This window comes from Lactuca sativa, chromosome 4 (assembly GCF_002870075.4).
Source record: "Lactuca sativa cultivar Salinas chromosome 4, Lsat_Salinas_v11, whole genome shotgun sequence".
Lineage (NCBI taxonomy): Eukaryota > Viridiplantae > Streptophyta > Magnoliopsida > Asterales > Asteraceae > Lactuca > Lactuca sativa.
This window is the reverse complement of record NC_056626.2, coordinates 141600170-141619083: the sequence shown is the minus strand read 5'-3', so window position 1 is coordinate 141619083 and position 18914 is coordinate 141600170. Positions and strand designations below refer to the sequence as shown.

Here is an 18914-nt window from a genome sequence, read left to right as displayed (position 1 = left end):
AACTCGTTGAGGGGACGCTGTATAAAAAACAAAATATAAATGGTAATCGTAACTTATTTATCTCACATTAACTTATAAATTATTAGGTGGACTAAGAAAAATACATTAGTAACTTCGAGAATACATTCACAATTAGGTGCATGCAAACGCCTCATCCTAGGGTATGAAATTACCCGAGGGATAACACCCGGTATAGGGGAACCAACAATACTATTGTTGGGAAATGTCTCCAAGATCCAAATCTATAAAATTAAGATGACAAACAACTTACCAAGTTATCAAAGTTACAACAATTGTTGTTTAAAAACTCTTATTAAACATAGTGTACATACCTTAATTGCATAGACAAATCCTTGCAGAGTATATGTATGCCTACTTCCAATTCTTGCCGAATTTGGGTCCAAATGGTCCTCAATCTTATCAAACACAGTACGCACCTATTTGTAAGTGAAATCCCATATCAATCTGCCCCATTGGTACATATGTCAAAAAATTACACTTAATAAGTATATGTATCATTTTGATATAATGTGGGTAAGAAACTATTATACCTGTTAAACTCCTATAAATTAGCGACGAGTGCCATTCGTTCATTAGTAACTGGTTGTCGCGGGTATTTCTCCGAAAATCCTTGCTCTAACATATACAGCAGGGAGACTCTCACTACGTCTTCATTGCTTAATTGATAAAGTGAGTTATTGAACACATTCGTAAGGTCATCCATACTCACCGAACATGAAAGTGGAACAAATGGAAACACATGTTCTTTGAATGCTGAAAAATTAGAACTGGGATGGAAATAATCCCCGAACCGTAGGCCGGTGACCAAGCAGAATGCTTTCCTGTCAAAGCAAACCTGATAGTCGCCAACCAAAAATAGAAGCTCTTCTAGGTCAACTGGATCAAAAGTAGTAGCTTCCTTGCACATAAGATAGTGACATAGGAAAGGGTGACATTCAATACCCGTCAACATGTGCACGTAATCACCAATACATGATTGCCAAAACATCGCCGCACACACTGGTCGTAGGGTTATGATTTAGAACCGGAAACCTGGACCGGTACCAAAACCGTTAGAACCGGAATATGTAAAACTGGTCTGGGTCCTGGGTTTAAAGAATGTCTCTATCCGGGTTCCGGATAATCCGGGTTTCGGGTCTGGGTAAACCGGGTTTAAGAACCGGAACCGGTTTTAGGGGTCGGAACCAATTTTAATGAAAAGTTTAAAACATACATATCTCATTCGTTTGTAATCAGATTGGCATGAGGTTTTTTCCAGAGTTTAGTTTATAGTTTGTACATGGTTTTAGAATATAATTTTGTTATTTTTGGGTTTGTATTCATTGACTTACAGTCTCTCAAAATCAGGATATCAAAGCTGGAAGTTTTATGTTTTTTTAGCTTTTTTGTATTTTGTGATAGTTTTAAAACATGCATATCTCATTCGTTTGAAGTCAGAATGATATGCGGTTTTTCTAGAGTTTAGTTTACAGTTTGTACATCATTTTAGACTATAATTTTGTCATTTTTGGTGTAACATCCAAGAATTCAGTTATAGCTCTTTGATCTTTTTCTTTCCTTAAGTTGTCAAAATTAGTCCTTGAAAAGAATGTAGGGCATTTGAGTATGCTGGGCATAATGGAGAGTATGCTGCGTGTACTCATGAGCATGTTCTTGACGCAGAGTCTACCCAGTACGTTGGGCGTACCATAGTGTACGTTGGGCGTACTAGGTTCAGATTGAAACCCTAATTGTGGGGGTGAGCCCTATAAAAGGAACATTATGGCATCACTTTTAGCCACCATTTCCAGAGAGCAAAACCCTAATAGTGCCCTAACCCTCGTTCTAGAGCTTGTGTGTGTTTGTGTGGTGGGGCTTGAGAGTGTTCTTGTGTGCTTTTGAAGAGAAAAAGGTGCCTTGAAGAAGCTAGAGTTGGAGTGCAAGCCTTGGATCTGAGCCTTTTTAAGGATGGAGCATCATTTGGAGGTGAAAAGCTTGGAGCTTTCTCAAACTTTTTGATTTGTGCGTTATGGACCATTTCTAGGGTTTTTGTCCCAAAGGTGGAGACTTTATGAGTATAGGAGCTCCATAGACCTTGATATGTCTATATTCAGTGTATAAAGTGTTATAGATCCATAAAAATACCATCTTGGACGTTATAAGTGAGCCATGCATGAGATATGAGCTCTTTAAGGAAGGAAGTGGTGTGTTTTGGGTGATAGTGACCTTTATAGCCATGCAAAGGCTAAAAGTCACTGACTTTATGGATTAAGAGGCATTAGAGTGACTAGATCTGGGATATGAGCTTATGTCTTAATTGATTAAAAACAAAATCATGAATATTGTGAAACTGGGGCGTACGCTGGGCGTAATCCCAGTATGCGCAACGTAGGGGTCAAGCATCCCCGATTCTGTATGGCACCCGTGTACGCCCAGCGTACAGAGTTTGTACGCGCCGCGTACTCCCTAGGGTTGACTTTCATTGACTTTTAGGGTTTAGTCAACAAGTGGGCTTTTGGACCATTAGAGGGGTAAAATGGCCTTTTACCCTTCTGAGAGAGCATAGGAAGGGAATAGTCTAGCCTTTGAGAGCCTTTATTAAGTTGAGATATTTTCTGTATGTGATTAGGCGGAGGCTAGACCAGTGTTTCGAGTTCGAGATTATTCGAGTTACCTGAGGTGAGTCTTCTCACTATACTTTACCTTGACTGGTAGTTATGTGTGATCGGAAGGTCTTATGTGCTTACATTGAGTATTATGTTATCCTACATTATGTGTTATGTTGTGCATTATTTCTCTGTGATTTATACATGCAGAGCTTTACAGACCGGACCAGAGGGTCCAATGATTTATGAGGCCAGAGGGTCCTCAACCAGACCAGACCGGAGGGTCCAACGAGCTATGAGACTAGAGGGTCCTGTTTAGACACATTGACCGGAGGGTCTTATAGAGTATAGCCTCGAGTGGCGAATTTGTTGTATGTGGTATTTTGGGGAACTCACTAAGCTTCGTGCTTACTGTATTATGTGTTAAGTGTTTCAGGTTCTTATCAGGATCGCGGGAAGGCAGCGGGTTGATTGTACACACAAGAGAAAAGAGTCATGAACGAGTATTACTTTTGAAAACTATTTTGAAATATGTTATGTCATCGACACTTGAGATTTTGAGAATTATTATATGTGATTATGAGTTTTAAAATTTAAAATTTTGTTTGAAAATTTACGTCGTTACATTTGGGTTTATATTCATTTACTTGTAGTCTCTCAAAGTCGGGATATCAAAGTTGGAAATTTTATGTTTTTCAGATTTCTTTGTATTATGTGATAGTATTAAAACATGCATATCTAATTCGTTTGAAGTCGAAATAACATACATTTTTTTTTTCCAAAGTGTAGTATAGATTATATACATGATTTTAAACTATAATTCGACATATTTGGGTTTTATATTCATTGATTTATACTCTCCCAAAGTCGGGATATCAAAGTTGCAAACTTTTTCAGCTTTATTTTTGTATTTTATGAAATTTTAAAACATGCATATCTAATTCGTTTGAAGTCGAATTATCATGAGGTTTTTTGCAACATGTAGTTTAGAGTTTATACATGATTTTAGACTATAATTTTGTAATTTTTGGTTTAATATTCAATGAATTACAATTCCCTGAAGTTCGGATATCAAAGTTGAAAATTTTCAAAGTTCAACCACTAAGTAATTACCAAAAAATTTCGGTTTTCTCGGGTTTTCCGGTTCTAAACCCACTTTACCCGGTTCCATCCGACCCACTTTGATGTTTCCGGGTTTTCTGGTTCTAGACTCACTTTACCTGGAACCGAAACGGAACGGGTTCCTATATACCGGTCCGGTTTCTAGTCCTAGAAAATCTCATTAATCAATTCTCGGGTTTTCCGGGTCCGGGTCTACTAGTCCGAGTTTGGACCCACTCTCATCCCTACTGGTCGATTTTGTAAGCGCGCCATGATTTCGCCCCGAAGTTCAAGTCTGCAGGTTGTACTAACAATCGTTGCATATGTTCTATCGTGTTAAAATAAACAGAATTACTCGGATTTTTGTATGTATGTTCTGGAATCTGAAAATCGGGTACGATATTCTGGACCATAAATTTAAGACCAAAATTGTGAACCCAATTCATTGTATTCCGGACAAGATATTCGTATTCTGAACTTAATTTTCGGATTCTGGACACATTCCGGACTAGCAAAATTTAGGGTTTTTGATTAACATATATCATATAGTATATATGTACAAGTCTATGTAATCTCATAATTACCAAAGGGCTTGTAGCCCAGCGGTATCAGGTGGTGCCCTCCCACTTCGAGGTCGAGGGTTCAAGTCTCGTCGTGGACATAGGTGGAATAGGTGTTGTTAGCTTTGGAGTAGATTTGATTTGCCGGTTAAAAAAAATGTAATCTTATAATTGTCTTAACAAGATTAAAGTTCACTAAAAACCTTATAATACCAATATAATTGCGTAAACTAAACATTTTTTAATGTATAAAAAAAAAGTGAATTTAATTAGAAACAAATTTGAAACATACAAATAAAAACTGCAATTCTTCACTGTTACCTGAAGACATTTTCATTTGTAGAGGTGTCCGGAATGGGATGTCGAAGTTTAGTCCGAAACAATGGATGTCGAAGTGTAGTCCAAAACGGGTTAAATGGTATTTATAGGAGAACTAAATTACCAGGTCGGAATTACTACCCGTTTAACCGAATTTGAAATCGGGTTCGGAACAACCCATTCCGGACCAAGTGGTTATTTTGTAAAAAAACGTTAATTTTTTCAAAAACAACAAAGAAAGTGGTTAGATTACTCAATTTCCTTTTAATATATATATATATATATATATATATATATATATATATATATATATATATATATATATATATATATATATATATATATATATATATATATATAATATTAGCGGGACACCATGGGGTTCGGGACGGAATTGCATATCCCGTCCCCTCCCCCGAAAATGAGTGTATTTCATTATGAGTTGATGGTTCAAACCCGAAGAACAAAAATATAATTTAAAAGCATGATTTAAAGAGTATGTTAGCTGTTATATATATATATATATATATATATATATATATATATATATATATATATATATATATATATATATATATATATATATATATATATTAGTTTATAACCCGTGAGAACCACGGTTATAAAATTAATTAAATTTTTATATTGAAAAATCAAAATTATTAATCAATATTTTAAATAACTATTACTTAAGGGATATTTTTTAGTTATATAAAATTTTTATCGTTGATTTAAATAATTACGTCAAGTTATATTACCTTATAATATGTATTAATTTTATTTTATTTCTTAATTTAATGTTATTAATTTAATATAATTAGAGTGAGAAAATTTGAATTTAAAATTTAAAATACAGAATCCATTATTAATTTAATTTAATTACAGTGAGAAATTTAAAATCTGAAATTTGAAATGGATAATTAATATGTTGACAAATGGCATGATAGTTGTCAATTAATATTAATGAGGAGTTATAATACTATGACACTTGTGAATAAAACAATAAAACTATTTTTTTTATTAGAACAAGGATATATATATATATATATATATATATATATATATATATATATATATATATATATATATATATATATATATATATATATATATATATATATATATATATATATACTAGTTTATAACGCGTGGGAACCACGGTTATAAAATTAATTAAACTTTAATAGTTAAAATTTAAAATTATTAATAACTTATTTTAAATAAATTATTAATTAAAAGGTTTTTTTTAGTTATATAAAATTATAATTATTGATTTAAATAAATATGTAAAATTATATGACTTATAATTTGTATTAATTTTATTTTAATTTTTATTATAGTATTGTTAATTTAATATAATTAGAATGAGAAATTTAACTTTTGAAATTTAAAATGGAGAATCAATATGTTGACAAAATGGTATGCATTAATTATAAGACATAATAAGGTGAAACATGGCAAAGAAAAATAAAATTTACATTAATTATGAGGCTTAATATGATGATACATGTCAAAAGGAGATTAAAAACTACTCTTTTATTAGAATAGTGATATATATATATATATATATATATATATATATATATATATATATATATATATATATATATATATATATAATCGTTACATATTTTATAAAAAAAGATATCAAATTATTAAATTTCCATACTACTTTAATCATTTTTTTTGGATTAACCCGTTTTGGATTTGTGTAATTAGTCCAAATATACAATTTAAATGATTATTGGGTTTATCTCCATCTTTATATCCAACTTTAAATGTTTTGCAAGTTGTTGAATGCCAATAATGTATGTAATATACTTTTTGAAGTTGAAAAATAATTTCTATGCATTTATTATGTTATCCAAATTGTATTAATGAAGTTTATAAAATTGAGATTACCATATCGATTAACCAATTATTTAAAGTAATCGAAATTAATGTCTCATAGTTGATGAAATAGATGGTTCAAGTTGTCATGTGTAATTAGTAGCTTTGATCTTGTTCTTATTATCGACAACTACATTTCATTTTTGTCTGGCCTTGGCACTTTTATAAGTAGGTCGTAAAATACTACAAATGTTAATTATCATATGATCTTTCATCGAATGCTAAAAATGAATCGCATATTTACATATATCTTAAAAAATTAACTAAATTGAATTATCTGACAAGAAAAACAAACAGATTAATCCAGGAAATAAGAATATAGCAACTTGGTTTACATCAACAAAGAATTGCTCAAACCAAACTTTTCCTCCAAATCGATATCGAGTTTAATCAACTTCGGCTGCCTTTGACAGGTCATCGTCATTATCGTTGGTAGGTAACAACTCTCAGTTGCGTGGACATCCCAAATGCCCTATGCCACGGGAAAGCACTCTCTGAAATTCAGTCATAAATTTCGTATTTAATGTTGCAAAAAGAGAAGGCAATGAAGATTTTATGAAACTTTTAACTTAGAGGCTCATATTAAAAAGAAGGTATGCATGGGTACGAATAAATATACACCACAAAGTTTCAACTTCTTGCAAGATATATCTATCGTGGCATTATTGGCATCGGTTCATGTGGCTTTTCTTCTTTACTCTCGATTGGTTTAAAGACTTATTGCGCTACATGCTACATAAAGACATTATTGAAAGCAATGGTTTTGATTGTTTGTTGCTTATAAACGTGTCGGCTTCTTTGATGTTATCAAATTTGGTATTCTTTTCAAGACTGGAGATGTGGAAGTTGGATAAACTGAACTTCAGATCAAAATGAGTTTGGGTCAAAACATTAATTTTTAGTACGCCAAGCCAAAATATTTCATCATCTAAGATTATCCGTAAACTAATTAATTTCTTTTAAATTATAAATAACTAATATGTTATACGTGATTAGAATAACGACACTATTATCATAATAATGTAAGTTTCTTTAATATAAAGATTTAGAGTATTCTATCTATATACAAAGTGGTTAACGTTGGACTTATATAACCCGTTTTTTCAAAGTAGGCAATTTATACAGATCTACTCATATGACCAATGTTTTGAAAACCGGACCGGACACCAAACCGACCGTCTTACCCGTTCGATGTTTTTCTGTTAATAGGCCTTCAAAGGCTTTTGGTGGATCAAGAGATTAGTCAAGCCTACACATGCGTGCCTAGCCTAGCCTACAACTAGCTGACACCGCGAGTGCGTGAAATGGCGCGATTTAGAGGCACTTGACATCGGTCGTTGAGAACTTTTATTTTTGACGAGTTCGAGTGAAGTCGATTTAACCCATTTGGTCAAACGGTTGACTATCGTTGACTTCGTGAAATAGGCAACATAATATTCTAGAAGACTTAGAAAACGGCTTGCTTTGAGAGCAAATCGTCGCCCTAGGGTTTTTAGGGGGGCGACCCATGAAAGGCTCATTTATGCATTCTAGGGTTTCGATACCTATAAATACAGCTCTCTGGGTGCCATATTTGATACACGAATTTTGAAGTTCTCTCTATCTCTGTGATTTCTTCTAATTTCTTAGTATTCACTTTGAGTTTATCATTTTCCATTCAAGTTGGAAGCTCTGTAAATCTGCATTAAATCCTGGGGTTTTACGGTCAAGATCAGCTATCAACAGGTCGATTTTACATTATTGTTTTGTCTTTACTTTCGTCCGATAATAGTATAATCTGCTTCCACTCCTTTCTTACAATTAGATCTAATCATGAAGGATCAGTTAGATTTATGATTTCTGGACGAAACTTGGAAACTATATTAATAAAAATTAGATTTGTTATTCGCAACAAATCGACATATAAATCTCAATATTATTTGTTAGTTACCTTTTGTGTATATTGTATTTGATTCACAACTATATATATATATATATATATATATATATATATATATATATATATATATATATATATATATATATATATATATATATATATATATATATATATATATATATATATATATATATATATATATATATATATATATATATATGGCTAGGTTATAATGTGGATCAACAATTATTTTGTGGACGTGTGCACAGTGCTATTTTATGAGAATTAGTAAGAAAATAAATAGTTTAGTAATGTGAATACGTTCAATCTTACAAAATTATCGTCATTTTCATGCATTCTCACTAATTCTTAATCATTTTTGTTGTCATACATCGTTTTTCACTCATTTTCATTCTGACAGAATACTGCTCAATAAACATTCTGACAGAATGAGAATAATAATAAAAAGTCTATAATAACTTTATAAATGATTTAATTAGTGAGAATGTGTCATTCTGACAGAATATTGCTCAATAAACATTTAGACAACATTCTGACAGAATGAGAATAATAATAAAAAATCTATAATAACTTTATAGACGATTTAATTAGTGAGAATGTGTATTAATGACAATAGTTATGTAAGATTGAACGTATTTATATTATCAAACAACATATTTTTTTTTTGTTATTCTCATAGAATAACATTGTTCATACGTCCGCACAATGAATGTCAATCTACATTTGAACCAAGCTCTCTCTCTCTCTCTCTCTCTCTCTCTATATATATATATATATATATATATATATATATATATATATATATATATATATATATATATATATATATATATATATATATATATATAACATAAAAATGAACTAATAGTGTAAACAATTAATATACAAATTTCAATATATTGTTGATTCTTATATGAAGGTATCATAAATAAATTTGTGTGATGTATCTCAACCAGATTCATGTAAAGATGGTTAAGTTGCTTAGCATTTGTTCATTTATTTCCATTATTCGAAGTTCCAAACTTGTCTTTCACAACAACTCTTACTCTCCCACATCGTTGGCATGAAACTGTCGCCAACTTAATACTCTATATAATGATTTGTCAACAATATATGCATTATCAAATCTATTGGGTTATTATTAAATGGGCTGGCCCAGAGTTAATAGTTATAAAACCCGTTTTTGGCCCGATTAGACCAGAATGATTTGACTGTGATTCACAGAAAACGGCCAGTTTGAAGCAGTTGGACCTAGTAGCGGCTTTTGGTAATTAGTAACATTGTCTACTGGTTCCTGATTAAATCGATCGAACCGGCTGGTAGTGTCTAGTTTTCAAAAGAGTTCATATGACCCATTAAAATAAAATAAAACAAGAGCACAATATCCAAAAATTTGATGGTTTAATGAAATGATCAAATAAATATGAAATATTTAGTTGGCGTTTAATAAATTAAATTAAATTATTATTTTTTAAACTACTTAATGTGTCATATATATATCCATTTTCTTTGATAGAAATATTCGATAAGAATCAAAGTAAGTAAGTTTAGGGTTTTATCGAGGGATTAAAGTGCAGAACTCCACAAATGAAATCGATCCAAAGAAAAATCGAAGATGACGAGTTCAAAATCAGAAAAAGTTAGTGTTCTAGTTGATTATCGAGGGTTTTCGTGTAACAATCGGAAGATGAATTTCAGGAAGCAGAACGATGATTGAGATTTGGATCAAATGGGTTTTAGTGTTCGTATCTAGGGTTTTTAGGAAGAATACCGGGTGTTTTTGTGTGCTGGACGAAAAAGAATGCAAAATTCCATTTCTGCCCATCTGTGTCTTAATCTAATCCCAAAGTTCCATTAATTTACAAAAATGTCACCGCCTATTTTATGGTTTAATCTAAATTAATATCAGCCTTTGATTATTCAAGATGAGTGGTCAAGATTTGGTCTCCCCGTCTCACAAAATCTAGTGGTCTCACATGAACCTAACCCTCTATATATATATATATATATATATATATATATATATATATATATTGATGAGTTTTATACAAACAATCCTATGTGTGCATGCAACTTTAGAGTTGGATCTATGTTTTCACTATTAGTTATACAACTTTATGAACACAAAAAAAAAAAAAAACCTGACATGCTAGTACTATTTTCGAAATTCACATAGAAGAATAGAATACATACCTTTTGTTGTTATATAGTAATAACAACTAGTTCCTTGAATCTCCTTAGCTTTTGAAAGCAAGTAACACAAGTGTAGTACCTCTAATGGCTCACAAACACCAAGAGCAAGAGGATGACTTAGGAAAAGAGGAGAAGCACCCAAAAACGTCTAGAAACCCTAAGGAAACTCTTGGCCACGTTTTTGGTGCTCTAGGGTCCTTAAATAGCGAGGCTATTAGGGTTATCAAACAAGTAAACCCTAATTTGACTGCTTAGGCCCTAAGCAGCCCATGGACTCCCTTCTTAGATGCCCTGGACGATTTCTAATGGGTTTCCACATAAAATTCATCCACCCCTCTAATACAGAGTCCATTAGCCCAATATTCAACTATCACACAATTGACAAGTCTAGTCCCCTTTATTTAATTAATGTCTTTTAGCCACAAAATTAGCTATTATTAATTTTTGACTATTATTAATTAAACAATATGATTTCTCTTTTAATATAATATTCATATAATATATTAATAAATCATAATTAATCCTCTTTCTCCATAAATCATCATATCAAGTTGCTTTGGTAAAGGCAACCCAAAAGGACCATGCACAATCGGGTCAAGTTGCTTTGGTGAAGGCAACCCAAAAGTCCAAAATAGTTATGGACTTAGACACTAATCCAACATATATATTCTATATGTACACAATAGATAGTTAGAAAAGAATAACCTAACCTCTCTCTCTCTCTCTCTCTATATATATATATATATATATATATATATATATATATATATATATATATATATATATATATATATATATATATATATATATATATATATATAGTTTAAAAAAATATTGATATATCCATTGGTGGATTTGAGTGGTTCATGGAAGTCCTGTGCTACTGATTTCAGGTTGTTAGGGTTAAAAAAAGAGTTTTTGTATTACGATACAACCATTACAAAAAATATGTACAACTATTATTTTATATGAAAAAAAAACAATATAGTGAAACAAATATTTGCTCAAAACTTATAAAAAATAAAATACTAACAATAATAATATTAGCCCAAAACTTAAAAAAAAAAACACACACGCACAAACACATATTGATTGTGAGTACATACTTGTCCATTAGACCGAATTACCGATCGGGAAAAATAAAAAGAAATTTTGAATCGCTAAATTGAACGACTAGCAAATGTGAAACTATTGTCAATCAATAATGTGAAATCACGTTAACCAAAAGCCATCGACATTCACAATTCTCCTTCTAAGAATTTCGATTTTGAGCTTGAGCATCCAAGAAAATAGTTTTTGAGAGGCACTCTTCAAACTCTATAATGAAACTAGTATTGATATTTTAGGTTTATAAAATTAGTTGTTTTTTTGGTTGAAATTACTAAAGTAGTTAGTAGTTGTTTTGTTTGAAACTTGTTGTTGACTTCTTGTTAGACTTGTTTACATTGATTGTTTTGCTAAGTTGTTGTGTTGTTGCATTGCTTACTTGTTGATATTGAATCGTTAGGGTAACATTTGGTCTTTTTTTAAGAGAGCAAACTCCAATAATTCAAGTGTTCAAGGATCCTCCAAACGATAATGCTAAAATCAATCATTCCTTTCGTATTCTAATGTAAATTCATCAAGTCCACAACCTACAACTACTCCAATTACAGGTGCCGATTTGAAGGATCTTTCAAAAGACCTTATGAATAGACCAAAGATTACCACTTACAATCCCAATCAAATATATGAAATTTGCTTCAACGATACCAATTTGAAGGATCTTTCAAAAGACCTTATGAATAGACCAAAGATTACAACTTACAATCCCAATCAAATAAATGAAATTTGCTTCAACGGCCTTGTCAACCATGGTATCATACATTGCTATTAAATAAAATAGGTAAAAAAAAAAAGGCGTTTTGTTGTTAATTGGTTTGATAACTTTGATTGGCTAGAGTATAGCATAAAAGAGAACAAAGCATATTGTTTATTTTTCAATGTGTCTGGATACATGGTAGGACAAAAAAGAGGGATTTATGCATTTTTTATACGGTTTTGATAATTGGAATAAAAAATGCATTGAAGACTCATATGTGCGGTATTTATAGTTTTCACAACAAAACAAGAGAAAATAATGAATTTCTAATGAAAAGAAAAAATAATTTGTTAGCGTAACCTTCAATGAGAAAACCAAAGTTAAGGAGAGCAATTATAAACTTTGGTTAGGTGTTTCAATTTGGTGTTGTGATTTTTTTATTGAAAAATGGTTTATCATTTCATGGTCATAATGAGTCGAGTGAATTTCTTAATAGATGATATTTCTTTGAGTTATTATCTTTAATGTGAGATCATAATGAGTCAAGTGACTAGCCTGGGCTAAAAAGAAATTGTTGAATGTTTTTCAAAAGAGACATTTTTGAATATTTCCAAAGAAATTGGTAAGGATGTTTTTGCTTATTGCTTGATGAATTAAGTGATGTATCGAAATAGGAACAAATTACCATATTTTTGAGATATGTAGATAGCCTTGGAATTATGAAGGAAAGATTCATTGGAACTGTGTACGTGAAGGATACATTCTCTTTGACTCTTAAAGCGGCCATATATGAAGGTTTTACCAATAATAAGAGGAGTATTACTCAAGTAATTTTTTATTATTATGTATTTTAATTGAATATTATTCACTTTAATGTCTTATATCTTTTTTTTAACAAATAAGAGGACTAGGTTATGATGGGGAAACAATATGTGAGGTGCATCAAATGGTCTGAAAGCTTTGATATTACAAGATACTGATTCAATGTATAATATGCATTGCTTTGCACACCAAAATTTGGTTAGTTATTATGGGTGTTGCAAAGAAGCATGATGGTGTTGTCGAATTCTTTGAGCAACTTTCTTTGGTGGTTAATGTGGTAGGTGGTTTATGTAAAAGACAAAACATGTTACGGGAGAATCAAAGATAAATGATGCAAAAAGCAATCGATAGTGGTGAACTTGAAACTGGAAGAGGGTTAAATTAAGAAAGTTCTCTTATTCGAGTAAGAGAAACAAATATGGATTTCACGGTACAAAACAATCGCAATTTTCACTATAAGAAAAAGACCCTTTTACGATGCGCAAACCACAACACTCATTGATTTATGTTACGCAAAATAGAGTGACATTAAAAAGTGTCATCTCTTCAAAAAATTTAAGGATTTTGGTCAAACATTATTGCGTGCCCTTAAATTATTGTCATAAGAAAAAAAAATTAAAAACACGGAGGGCGATCTATGTTAAATGCACGTCCTCTACAAGTGTCACTTTATAATTTTAATGAAACGTGCGTTTAGTAGATACAGGGCAAAACGAAATCCCCAAAATTTTGAAAACCCGCTTTTCTACCTTCTTTCTATCTTTCATCTTCGCAATCAATTCTCCCCTCTCCTTCCTTCTCCCTTTTCTCCGATCCGCTTCACCCCTCTCCACTACGCCATGATGAATGAGATGTCTTCGTCAATGAGAGCTACCAACCGACAAAGACCTTCATTTTCTCCCTCCCTTCTCTCCATCGGTCGAAAATCTCTTCTCCTTAGAAGCCGAACATCCGATTGACAGGTTCGATTCTCCTCTTCTGATTACATAAAGTTATGTTGTGCTTACCATCGTTCATATACCTTTTCTCCATCCACAATCGGTAGCTTTTTCTATTTGGATTCGTTAACACTATAAGTCTCTTCTTCTTCCTCTCATACCGACGAATTAGGGCAAAATCTTCCATCTTCAGTATGTCAACTATGGAGGCCAACGATACAAAGAACTATGAGAAAACACAGTTCAAATCGGATTCTCTTAGGCATGAATGGGTAGAGATGACAAAGAAATACACTAACTTGTATTGTGAGTGATAATTCTTACAAGAGTGATTTTGATTCAGTTGGACATGAGATAATCAAGTCAATGATGATATTACTGCCTCCCCGGGCTCTTCCTATGCTTAAGACTTATTCAAGAAAGAAAAAGAAAGATCCTTATAAAATGTCTCAGAAGGAAAGAATGGGAACTAATCAATGTCCGAAAGATGAACCTCCATGTCAGCATTACAATCGGCACAATTAAAATTTTAACCTACATGTAGTGTCAGTTTATCAAGGGTTTTTTTTTCATGAGGGGCTTGTTTTACTTAATTGGCAGCCAAATCTTTAATTATTAATTGGAAAATATGGAAAATAATTCAAATGAAATAGTGTAACAATTTTTCTTTCTTCATTGTATTTTCCATCTAGACCTGTATGCTTCTATTGACCTTTATAATTTCATGCAGATTGTTTTTATAATTTGTGCTATTGAAGTGAACTAGTTGTTGCTAATGAAGACATAGTTGTCCTATAATCCTTTCCAAGCCTTTTGATGTTAATGATGTCCAATTAATGATCACCATTTTCTTGATTTTCTGTGAATCGACTATGTTCGCCTCTATATTTCTTATCTATTCTTTTGAAAAACTTAAATGAAGTCGTATTTTATTTTGTGGCTGGTACAGGTAATCCAAGCATGGTACTGTCATTTGCTGGAAATGATGTTGACCTGGAAGACAAGAGCACAGTTACAACATAAGTATTTACACTTTTATTTATTTTTTATTGCAAAAGTTACCCTTAGAATTATTAATATTTGGAAAAAGAAAAGTTTATTTCTATACTTATTTTTGTGTGTAAGCTCAACAAAACAACTAAAATGGAGTTCCATGACATCGTTAATCAAATCTTATTCAGTTACATTTATAAACATATTGACGTTATTATTTTGCGTTTTGTTTGCATAAGTGTATATTTGTAATCATGTATATTTACATATCACATTTTGAAATTATGATATGCAGGAGGCACGTGTATATGCCAAGGAGAATGATCTTTGTTTCATGGAGACATCAGCTAAAACTGTTGCTAATGTGAACGATGCACTTCATGAAATTCGTAAGCTTTTACTACTTGCACATTTTAATTTTAATTAAAAAATATTTGGCTTTTTTATGAGAAAAGATGGTTGAACACACATTTGAGCTTACATATATGATGTTGAAAAGTGAAAAAGATTATCATTTTGTTTGGAGTCTGTCTTGTCTATACATGGGGCAAGGATACTGTATTGATTACTTCTTTTTTACTTGAGGATCTCTAAACCCTTACATCTGAATATGCATATGATGGGTTAGAATTGTTGCATAAAAATGAAAAGATAAAAATAAATGGACTATATTAACCCTATCTTCTAAATAACAAAAAAATTCATCTTGGAGACATGTTCTTAACCTCGAAGTGTCGTAATGGAAATTGCTTTTCTATTCCTTTTTTATTTTGCATTTTTCTTCTCAAACAATGAAAAAAATGATTAAACTATGACTTTTCTTTTACTTTTTGATTTTGTATTTCATCAATAATGAAAAAATAGATTAAAGAGCTATAACCGACAATGCTACCAATTGTGATATATGTTACATGTCGTTTTGAGTGGTCGTTTTGTGTGAGCAATGGATAAAAAATTGAGTGTCTTCTAATATATATTGTGTGTGTAAAACTCAGTTTAATTTGTTGTGTTTTATGAGTTTTTATTTTAAAAGAATAAATAGACTATGACACCATAGTTTTTCCGATGGCAAAGTTTAAGTTAGTTTGTGGTAGTGATTTGGCGATTTTGCCCCTATCTGAACTGCCAAGCCATTGGCAAAATGTTTTGCAACTCCTTTATGTGATAATGGTGAAATAAAAGATGTGCATGTCTTTTATGTGAATGATATCTTTTATTACCTCTTTAGGCTGCAGCAAGTTAGAGTATTCAATATACAATACTTTTTTTTTTTAATTTTTTTTCAGGTTTTATATGAAAGGCTTTCATCAGAAAAATTCAATTCAACATCTATCGAAACAATGTGGAGAAGCTCCAACAAAGACACTTCCTCTCCAGATCTCTACTCAAGGTCATTTTTTTAGAATTTTTTATTTTCACTTAAATTTAAATCTTAATTAAACAAAATATTTTACAAATTTATGAGTGCTTTATATAACTTGCTTGATGGGAAGCTTCAACAAAGACACTTCCTCTCCAACTGTCATGGATGATGGAAAGGGAGGTGTACTTGTAAGAGGTTTAGAGGAGGAGATAGTGTCAACTTGTTATATTAGGTAACTAAACTTGATTGTGTGATTAAAAAAATATTTATATAACAACTTTATCATGTAGCTAAACTTGATTGTATGATTAACAAAAGCTATTTTGTTTCAACTAGTGTTCAAGTCATTACTTACCATTTATGCCCAGTCGACCGCAGCCCAGTACACCAGGTGGCAAACCAGTGAGATGGAGGATTTTTTTCTGACATGATATCTGAAACAAGAAGGTGCTCCTTAATAGCAATGTAGTATTAGGTTATATAGTTAAGGAAAACCTCTTAATAACAATGTACAATCAGATCCCTTAATATTAATATATTACAAATTTTTGACATGACGTTACTTGATTAAATTGATTGATTTGGTATATATTTGTTTCTATATTTTTGTATTATGCATAAATGAGTACCGTAAAGGTGTCATCTTCGTTTATGACAGGGGCTTTAATGATACACAATACGTGTCGTAAACGCGCGTCGTAAGGTTACGACATCCAAATGTGTGTCATCTTCCTTTATGATAGAGTCTTCCTTGATACACATTATGTGTGCGCGCCATAAATGCGCGTTGTAAATAGACGACGCGCAAAAGTTTGTCGTCTCTTGTTATGACATTGTCTTCCTTAACACGCATTTGCGCGTCGTCTGAGCGTTTTACGACACATATTGCGCGTCGTAAAAGGCTGTTTTTATAGTAGTGTTTGATGAACTTATTTGCGAAGATTCTTCATGGTCTTGCTTATGTTTAAGAGGACAAATCCACTTTAAGTAACCAAAATCAATCATTTGGTATCTTAAGATATTTCAATCCACTTGGTTTTGTGTTTTTATGACATTTGATATATGAAATTTTACACGTCAAAGACATATTTTCAAAGAATTTAAAAAAAGGGTTCAAAACATTTTAGAAACATCATATTTTGTTAGAGGGAAAATGGATGTATTGAAGTCTTTAAGAGACACGGGGTTTGATAGAAATTTATCGAAGGTATTCTCTTTTTGTCATAAACATAATATTAAGATAATGGATATGACCAAAAATTATGTCCCTCCAAGAGGTTGTAGGACTAAAGTTACTAATCAGTTTCATTTTGAAGCAAAAAAATTCAACACAATTGTGGATATGCAAATTATAGAATTCAAGGATCGATTTAGTGAAATTAGCACCCAATTACTAGAATACATGGGGGCTTTGAGTCCTTGTGATTCATATGCTAAAACTGAAAAACAAAATGTTGTTGAAGTTGAGTGAGTTGTATAAAATGGATTTTGATGATTCGGAGAGGATGCAACTTAATGGTGAACTTGAGATATATTATCACTCTTTCCGTAAAGATGATCCGTTCACTAGTAAGAAGGGAATTTATTATCATTCTCGTTTGATGGTGGAAACGAGAAAAGATTGTTCTTATCCTATGGTTTATAGGTTGTTAAATTTGTTTTTGGTTTTACCCATCGCAAACGCAACAATCAAAAGATGTTTTTCCACGAGGAATCTTTTGAATATAGATGTAACAATTAGATGTCGGTATGGTCTTATTTTCCCTTTATATTTAAGATTTTGCAATAATGGCCCTTCGAGTAGTACGCGGGGTGTAACACATGGTACTCTTAGCGTACCAGCTGAGAAGCTAATACATGAGGGGTAACATATGGTACACTTAGCGTACTAAGGAAATGTTGGTCACAGATATTAGGCATCGTACGCTGGGTGTACGAGAGATACGCTTAGGGTACTCGGAGTTTATGAAACCCTAAATTTATGGTGTTGTACCATATATAAAAACCTTAAGTCCCTAGTGTTGGACTCTATACCAGCCTCCATATCTTCTAAACCCTAAAATCGACCTTACGCCTCCATTATCGGGTCTTTGAGCCTTTGAGAAGGAATTAATGCTTATTTTGCTCATCTTGAAGGATTTGATGAATGGTGAAGGTTCTTTGCATGGTGGGAAGTTAAGAGATCCAAAATCATCACTCATTTGACAAGCTTCTAGAGGTATCAAGTTCAAACCTTGTCTTCTCCATGCTTAGATATATATATGTCTTAGTTTTAATGCTTTTGGTCCCTTTTTGGGTTGGTTTGATGAGTTTGGACGTTTGAAGGGATTATCCTTTTATATCTGAGCTTATTAGGAGTTTCTTATACGTAAAGGTGCAAACTTTATGGGGGGTTTTTGAGCTCATGCATGCAATAAGTCGTCTATTAA

General features: G+C 31.9%; 1 long non-coding RNA gene across 1 annotated transcript; it reads left to right on the top strand.

The window, feature by feature from the left end:
• Positions 1-8061: 8061 nt before the first annotated feature.
• LOC111895387 (uncharacterized) lies at positions 8062-17029 on the top strand. The gene is made up of 5 exons (XR_002851550.2): positions 8062-8200; positions 15079-15152; positions 15418-15511; positions 16409-16717; positions 16822-17029. It is a non-coding gene; the product is annotated as an uncharacterized LOC111895387 (long non-coding RNA).
• Positions 17030-18914: the final 1885 nt, after the last annotated feature.